Source organism: Bos grunniens, chromosome 11, assembly GCF_055505025.1.
Source record: "Bos grunniens cultivar Pamir isolate PY7600 chromosome 11, Bosgru_T2T1.0, whole genome shotgun sequence".
NCBI lineage: Eukaryota > Metazoa > Chordata > Mammalia > Artiodactyla > Bovidae > Bos > Bos grunniens.
Window position 1 is genome coordinate 16393311 of NC_141175.1, and position 9533 is coordinate 16402843.

General features: G+C 43.7%; 1 non-coding gene across 1 annotated transcript; it reads right to left on the bottom strand.

Annotated features, from left to right (window-relative positions):
- Positions 1-8388: 8388 nt before the first annotated feature.
- On the bottom strand, positions 8389-8461 carry TRNAG-ACC (transfer RNA glycine (anticodon ACC)). The gene has a single exon. It is a non-coding gene; the product is annotated as a tRNA-Gly (tRNA).
- Between the last annotated feature and the right edge of the window lie 1072 nt (positions 8462-9533).

Below are 9533 nucleotides of genomic sequence, written 5' to 3' on the forward strand. Positions count from 1 at the left end.
TAAAATCGATCTCCATGTAGACCGTTATGGTGAATTTCACAACAACTAATACAATTACCCCCAAATGGAGAGAGGGAGCACTGTGAGAAAGTGTGATCTTAGTGAAGAAAGAGTTATCTGGGGGGTCGTACCAATTTCCAGTCTTTTCAAGGAGCTTGGAGTGAAGCATGTGTTGGAGGTGAGAATTATATTGAGGAGTCTTCATTAGCAGCTGTTTTTGATCAGGGATTTAGAAGTTAGCACCTGTAACAAAGTGAGAATTGAATTTGGAATGGATTGCCTACCTTGAGTGGAAGTGTGGCTGGGTGGAGCTTGAAGCATTTGCTGAGAAGTCTGGAGGGAAGCCCCTGGAAGGGCCGTGCTTCTAGCTGGACAGCCCCGGGCATCGGGTTTGTCGCCTTTCTGTTGTATAAGCTTGAGCTGACACTTCACACCTCTGAAGCCTAAACCCCCATTAGCCAATGGTAGTTATAACACTGACCTGGCAAAACGGATGGAAAGAAGTCAATCTAATAAGAATATAAGGCATCGAACAGTCTCTAATGCATAGGAAAAACATTGAAGTTACTCAAACACTCCCTATAAAAGTTTCCTATTTCAGCTCACAGTAATAAACACTTCTTGAAATATCTAGAGCCCTAAAAAGTTATTCCAGAAAATATGGCTTGTATTCCTATTGTAGATAATCTTCTATTATTACCTTAAAATGACTGTGTTTTTTAAAAAATTATTTTTAATTGGAAGATAATTGCTTTATAATATTGTCTTTGCTTCTGCCATAATTAAAAAACTCAGGGTAATTGGAGCACAGATGGTAACCATAGTCCTCTCTGAGTTCAAACACATGAATTTAATAAAATATTAATAACAGAGGAGTCTTTATGGATTACGCAGAAAACCAAGTCAAGGAGGTGCCCATAGCATAAAAGAAGGAAGGGCCCAGACAGCAGGTGAGGAGCAACCATGGCACTTGACCAGGTGCTGATGTCAAGAAAAGAAAGAGAAGGCCAAAAGGAAGAAGACGTGTAAAACCACGAGATGCTGGGGTGAATTCTACCTGAAAGGAAGGTTTAGAGTCTCCTTTTTTGTTATTTTGGGCTATCCGAGAATGGGAATTCTTCGGAGACATATTCAATCTCTGCTCTTAAGGAGATGAAAGTCCAGCAGGGAGATAGATAATGGATAATGACCACTGAACTGAATCTGTTCACATGCAGTAGTGAGCACAGGCCCCCGAGTGCCGTGGCACTCCAGAAGGGACGGACGGTGGCAGAAGAAGGTGAGAGAGGGGAACAGAACTGAGGTCCCGGATTGGGGTGCTCCAGTGAGACAAGCCCTAGTTGGGCCTCACGAAGACCTTTACTGTCTGACTGTTCCAGCCTGAAAATGCTGGTCTAATTGTCTTCTTCGGCATAGAGGGTGGAATTACCTCCAGTCGATATAAAAGCCCACCAGAATTTAACTCCCCAGAGGCAGGGAGTCATTCTGGTTTACACGTGTACAGTGTGCGGCACACAGGCTTACATGCTGTAGGAACTTAAAAAATGTTTGCTGTTGTTGAATAGAGAACCCTATCAAAGATGAGCCATGGTAAACTGGGAGACTCGAGTTTCCCCCCAAGGACCATTCAGCCTTAACTCCAGGAGGCCAGTGCAATGTAAGAAAAGCACAAATGTTGATGGAGGACCCTCTGTCCATTGGAAATCTGCTTAAATTTGGCTTAACCGCACCGCAACGGACTGTTGATAAAATGCTGACTTAGCATTCCTGCGAGGCCCTGTTTCCCTACTGAGAAACAGAAGCCAGGTGAGAAGCCTGGCTCACGTTTAGGTCTGCACAGTGACACGTACATGACACATGCATACACACTTCTGTCAGGTATGCACACATACCAGCCAGAGTACCCATGTATCTGGGATATGTGTTCACCTGCCTGGGCCGGTGGATGAGGTTGGAGGCACGTGTCACTAAGTTTCCCTAAGCTCTGGGAGCTTGTGGGCCACTTTAATAATAAACCATGATAATTTGAATAATAGCTTCACCAGGATGGGCCTCTGCTTGTACCTGCTGTAACATATTTTACCTGCTATCACATAACACGAGTAACATATTCCCACCAAGAATTGTTAGGGTGCCAGGGATCCCATTTTGCTCAGGGACTCTTCTCTAAGAGTTTTCTGCCCATTTGCCCTCTGGATGCAAGGTGCCCGCAAGGTCACTTGGTCTCTGTCTCACCAGTGCCATGTGGCCACCCCGCTCCACCAAAGGGCTGAAATAGGGACCAGATGGGCCTATTTTACCAGCTGTGGACCTCTTCGCAGTTACTGATGAGGCAAAGCGACCCTGAGTATATTAGAGAATTAAATTTTTTAAGAACTTATTCCATTAGAGATCATTATGCAAATATTTTTGACTCTTTGACCCTAATAAGATAAGAATAGCTATTTTGACCCTATAAACTAGATACCAAGAAAACTGTTGACACCACATGTTTGCAAATACAAAAAGTTAAAAGAAGTTTATACTTACATTGGTTAATTTTGTCTTAAATATTTGCTAGGATGGATACTCTTAAACTCAATTTCCCAGGCTGCATTTCCATACAACACAGCAAGTCATTTCTATTTTCTTTCCATTGTGCTCTTACTGAAGTGCAAGTAAAGTTAACTATTAAAGAAATACCATATGTATTTTAAAGAGAAGGTTTACTATATTTATATTTTAATGCAAAGCCAATTTATAAAATATAGATATATAATAGAAATCATTTTCCCAAGTTTACTTTTTCAAGAAAATTTTACTGATTTGTGTCTGCCAAGAAGTTTTTATTGTTTTATTGACTTTTAAACAAGTATAGTTTATTTTATGTTATTTCAAATGTATGCTTTTTCTGAAGGTTTTTTTTTTTTTTTTTTTTTTTGCAGTTTTTAATGTTATTAATATATAAATAGCAGGTTAGGTGAAAAGTTTGTTCAGGTTTTTCCCTAACATTCTTGAACCCACTTTTTAACCAATCTGATACTTAGGCAGTTCTTCTGTCTATAATAATTTTACCACGTTCCATTTTAGCTATTATTGATTTAATTTTTTTGGAAAACCTTTAGCAATAATAGTCACTATACATTTTATAGAGGCTGATAGCATCCATTTACTTATTGATGTGAAAAAGAGAAATTATTAGAATGGCAAAGACACAGGACTGGAGGGCATGTTGGAGCAAGAAAAAAAAAAAATTCCTCTCCCCCATTTTCCACACTTGTCAGTCATGCCAGACTGTTGTGAATGCCAGGGGTGGCCCCCACTAGCCTCCACATTTTCTGTATGAGTAAAACAACATTTTCAGGATTTAAACCATCAAATGAAATGCTACAATCACAAAGTAGCTGTCATTGCAGAATAGCAATTAAAAAGAAAAAAATTATAAAGATATAGATAATTTATATTTGTTTGTGTGACTGCTAAGTCACCTCAGTAGTGTCTGACTCTTTGTGACCCTCTGAACCATAGCCCACCAGGCTCCTCTGTCCATGGGATTTTCCAGGCAAGAATACAGGAGTGGATTGCCATGCCCTCCTCCAAGGCATCTTTCCAACCCAGGGATCAAACATGCGACTCTTGCATCTACTGCATTGGCAAGCTCCTATTTCAAGCCAGTGATACATCTTTCTGGATTCGCTCTCTATGCTGACAACTGCTAGTGTCAGAAGTTTGCTGTTTTTCCACCATGCCCATTTTCTGGACTTTTCTGACTGCTCCAGTGCACTCCAGCAAGGACCTCTCTCTTGCCCCTTGAGGAAATGGATGATAGCAGTGGTTATTAGTGGATGCTTATCACCTATCCTTTAGAAAAGCCACTTCTGTGGTCTTTGCCAATTTCTGCGATGCAAATGCTCCCACTGTTGCTGAATTCAAACCACCAATTTGACCAAATTTGAAGCTGAGAAGAAATGCATACATCACTGGTAGAAGCAGACTCCAGCCACACTGAGGGCTGCCAGCTTCTTCATCACTCTGGGAGGTGATGAGATGAGAAGTTCATCAGAGGAATAGGGACTCTTCCCCAGTGTCTGGAGGGGAGAAGGGGAGAAGCGGTGCTGGGTAAGGTAGAATATTATGTTGGACTCTGGAGTGAACATTTTAGGTAAGCTCCCAGGTGCTGATGGAAGAGGGTACTAAGCTTATTGACCAGTGGAAATCAATTTTGAAGTTTCAAGTATATTTCTCAGTTATTTTCAAACTCATCATAAGAACCACAGAGAGGCTCTTTTTTTAAAGTGCATACTTGGTTTTAACGCAAATGAACTGGATTAGTCCTTCTAGGGAGATGCTTGTGAAATGATAATTCAGCAAGGGAGCAAGACTGGGAAACTCAGAATTTGAATCCTTGACTTGGAGTGTGTTTACCTAAGGGAGACCAAGCAGAACAGCGTCTCCCTACCTTCGCTGTGACTGAATCACCTTGGGAAATGGACAAATTCTGTTGCTTAGCAGCCATCCCATAGATTCAGATTCCACTTGTTTGGGCTGGGAGCTGGGGAGATTGGACATCTGTAGGTTTCAAGAGCACCCCAGGAGAGTCTAATGTGCAGCCCCTGATGGGAACCACAGACAGGTGGACTGAGACTGGAGGTGCCTCAGAACTAGAGGAAAATTAATGATTTAAGTGAAAGCATAAAATATCACAATGGCAGTTCATAGAACCAGGAGTCTGTGTGACTCAATAAACTGCAGCCTCCCTCAGAGCTCCTGTCTGCTTCCCTTCTGTGTCCCCAGCATTTAGCCGGTGGTTGGCATATGGGAATCCTACAATAAATGTTGAGTGAGTGAGTGTCCTAATTGGCTTACCTCATTAATAACTTGGTGATAATGTGTTGATTAATGCATTATCTTGTTCTGAGTATCATATTTACATTTCTACAGGACCATCTGCAGACAATGACTTAACCCAAAGAAATGCCTCCCCCACTGGGAAGGCAGGTGGGGAAGGCATTTTTGATTACGCTGTTTCATTCAAATCGTATCATGCAGGTTGCTTATTACTATTAAGTGGAGTCTAGTGTCCTGGCATAGTTTATTTTCTAAAGTGCTTATGAGACACCAACTTTCCAGCTGCAAGGTACAGCCAAGGCTTTTGAAAGAGTTATTTTAGAAAGAGCTCTAACATAGATATCATGTACATATCTATTTTATTTTTATCAGAGCATAATTCTTTACAAGATTGTGTTAGTTTCTGCTGTACAACAAAGTGAATCAACTGTGTGTATAAATATCCCCCCTCCCTCTTGAGCTTCCCTCACACCCCCATCCCACCCATCTAGGTCATCACGGAGCACTGAGCTGAGCTCCCTGTGTTATACAGCGGCTTCCCACTAGCTTCACACTACTATACTTACACATACTAGTGTACATGTGTACACTCCTATGTACAGTCCTAGCTCCCAGTTAACCCCACCCTCCCCTTCCCTGCTCCGTGTCTACATATTCATCCCTATGTCTGTGTCTCTATCCCTACCCTGGAAGGAGGTTCATCTGCACCCTTTCTCTAGATAAGCAGTTCAAGACATTTTAGTGTTAGATAAGGTAAATCAAAAAGTAGCATTTTCTTCCTAGGGACAAGAGATTATTTCATAATTATAAACACGGATTTATTCCAACATAGATTTCTCATTCTTGGTGTACTCTGGCTTTGGAGTCTGAATATGGAAGATATTCAAGGACACTCCTGACACCTGTGATTTACTTGAGAAACAGCATGGATCGTATTCTGCGCGCTGACTGCCAGTTACGGAGTCATCAGCGCCCGCCTGCTCTCAGTCTGCTTCCCCCACGTGTCTTGCCTTTTCCTACGCTGTTCTCTTCGTTTTCTCAATGACAATTAGACTGGAATCCAATGAGAGAGAACGGCTTTTTGCTGACTGCCAATTGCTCTGCTTTCATTACTTTAAAGTGACCAATCACCCAGTCTCCGGTGCACAGGAAGCATGCCTTTGTGGGGGTCTGTTTGTCTCCCTCAGCCTTCTCCGCCCGGGTTTTGAGGGAAGGCGGACTGGATATACCCCCTGGGTGGATACAGGTTATGTCAATCTATGCATACATCCACCCAGATCTGGACCATGTGTCTCTGGTTGCCAACTCATGGTGACTTTGTCCTCGGGGAGCACTGGCCAGTATCTGGAAGTGTTTTTGGTTGTCACACTTGGCGGGTGAGAAGAGACTACTAGTATTAGTGGTGGAGGCCAGACACACTGGAAAACAGCCAGCGTGCCCAGGACACCTCCTGAAAATAAAACTCTGCAGCCCCAAACATCAATAACCCAAGAGACGCTGGTGGATATCTATGTCCACGTCTATCTCTGTATATCTCAAAGTGACACATCCCTGGACGAGAGCTGCAAACACTTCTCTCTGTCTCTGTCTCCTCCGACCCAGTAAATTCCTGGAGGGCAGAGATGGCCTCCTGATGTTGGAACTGTCACATAACCTAGCACAGCTCTTTAGACAGAGATGCACTGTGAATGCTTCCAGAAATGAAACTATTAGCAAGGTGAAAAGACAGCCTTCAGAATGGGAGAAAATAATAGCAAATGAAGCAACTGACAAACAACTAATCTCAAAAATATACAAGCAACTCCTACAGCTCAACTCCAGAAAAATAAACGACCCAATCAAAAAATGGGCCAAAGAACTAAATAGACATTTCTCCAAAGAAGACATACAGATGGCTAACAAATACATGAAAAGATGCTCAACATCACTCATTATCAGAGAAATGCAAATCAAAACCACTATGAGGTACCATTTCACACCAGTCAGAATGGCTGCGATCCAAAAGTCTACAAATAATAAATGCTGGAGAGGGTGTGGAGAAAAGGGAACCCTCTTACACTGTTGGTGGGAATGCAAACTAGTACAGCCACTATGGAGAACAGTGTGGAGATTCCTTAAAAAACTGGAAATAGAACTGCCTTATGATCCAGCAATCCCACTGCTGGGCATACACACTGAGGAAACCAGAAGGGAAAGAGACACGTGTACCCCAATGTTCATCGCAGCACTGTTTATAATAGCCAAGACATGGAAGCAACCTAGATGTCCATCAGCAGATGAATGGATAAGAAAGCTGTGGTACATATACACAATGGAGTATTACTCAGCCATTAAAAAGAACACATTTGAATCAGTTCTAATGAGGTGGATGAAACTGGAGCCTATTATACAGAGTGAAGTAAGCCAGAAGGAAAAACATAAATACAGTATACTAACGCATATATATGGAATTTAGAAAGATGGTAACAATAACCCGGTGTACGAGACAGCAAAAGAGACACTGATGTATAGAACAGTCTTATGGACTCTGTGGGAGAGGGAGAGGGTGGGAAGATTTGGGAGAATGGCAATGAAACATGTAAAATATCATGTAGGAAACGAGTTGCCAGTCCAGGTTCAATGCACGATGCTGGATGCTTGGGGCTGGTGCACTGGGACGACCCAGAGGGATGGTATGGGGAGGGAGGAGGGAGGAGGGTTCGGGATGGGGAACACATGTATACCTGTGGCGGATTCATTTTGATATTTGGCAAAACTAATACAATTATGTAAAGTTTAAAAATAAAATAAAATTAGAAAAAAAAAAGATATAAAAAAAAAAAAGAAATGAAACCTGAGAACCCAGCAGATTTTCTGCCCCCATCACCTCCCCCATTGACCTCACCTTGCTATATAAAGTAATTTCTTTTGTTTGGCACCTTGAAAGCTCCATAAAAGTAGGCACGGTGCCCTCAGGATGGATCATTGTACTCCTCTACCAGCACCTTGGCTTAAGACACCATGCTGTCTAACTGCACATCATATCCCTGAGTCAGACGAGACATTCTCTGACAAAGACCAAGGTGAGAACTTCACAGCCATCCTTGACGTCCTCTTTCCTTCCAGCACTCGGCCTGCGGCTAGGCTTCCCCAGCTCTGGCTCTTCTGTTTGCTGTCTAACCCTGCCTGGCAACTAGCAGGTGTTCAGCAAACAAGGAAGGCAGCCCTCAGTGGTCCAGCCCCGCCCCGTTTTGTCATCTCTCCCCACTGCGGACGGACGGCACATACTGCTTGTGTGTCCCCCACACACCATGAAGTTGCACACCTCTCAAATTTGACACCTGCTCTCATTCTAGAGATGCTGCTCTGCTGCTTGGTTCCCTGATTACTGCCACATCCTCGGTCAGGACACTACTCCAATCGCATCTCCTGGGATGACTTGCCTGGGGGTCCTGTTCCAGGGAGGTGCGTCGTGTCCGACTCTTTGCAACCCCATGGACTGTAGCCTACCTGGCTCCTCCATCCATGGGGTTTTCCAGGCAAGAGTACTGGAGTGGGTTGCCATTTCCTTCTCCAGAGGATCTTCCCCACCCAGGGATCGAACCTGGGTCTCCTGCATGGTAGGCAGACACTTTACCATCTGAGCCATGAGGGAAGTCCGTGTCTTAGAGTGGTAACCCTATTCTATTCTCTTCCACATGAAACCGTTCTCCCTGGAACCCCGCCCTGAGCCCATCCGCTCCTGATTGAATAGAGTGACAACACTTTAACATCCGTCACCTCGGTGAATAGTGACAGTGGCACCAGTGAACTTGGCCTGGCCCACAGGGGTGTCCACACACACGTACACACACTCACAAAACTCTGCCTGGCTTCTGAAGGACTAGAGAGCTATTAGGAAAATGAAACCGCTGTATGAACTGTATGCAGACTTTCTTTGAAATGCAGCATGGATCTCTAAGAGAACAGCAATCATTGGTGCATTTGTGTATGATATTTTCTTACAGCAATGACACCAGTTAATCAAGGCAGTGGGAGGCAGAAGGAGAGAAAGTAAAAATCTTGCCAATGTGGGCTGTAAAGCACAAACAGGGACTTTAAATACCTTCCACCCTACTCCTGAGTCTTGTCGGCATGCTCTGGAGACCAGAAAGAATCCTAGGGTTCTGCACATGGATTCACTCACACAGGTCTTCAGTCAGGCAGTCAACCACACTCCATGCACGTGGAGGAGGTGGGGACAACACACGGAGGGAAAGCCGCGTGCGTCTGGGGTCTGGCTGTGTCCGCAGAGGACATGCTTTTGTCCAGGGTACCTGAGCGTATTTCCAGATGTTCAGGTACTGCATAGAGGAGGAGTGGATGACTCAGATCACACACTGTGTGGTCCAGGTTCATAAATATGAATGAAAGTAATATTATTTTTTTCTCCAAAGAAGCAGCATCAATGGGTGGAAAGGGTTTGGAATCAAACAGCTTTCTCTGCCTAGCTTTCTTGGTGATTTTTTAACCTTAGTTCATTAACTTGGGGCACCAGTACTCTTCCAGGACTTCTTAGAGGGTCAAGTGAATAATGGGGACACAGTTAAGTCACTCAGTTGTGTCTGACTCTTTGTGACCCCATGGACTGCAGCATGCCAGGCCTCCCTGTCCATCACCAACTCCTGGAGCTTGCTCAGATTCATGTCGGTGATGCCATCCAACTATCTCATCCTCTGTTGTTCCTT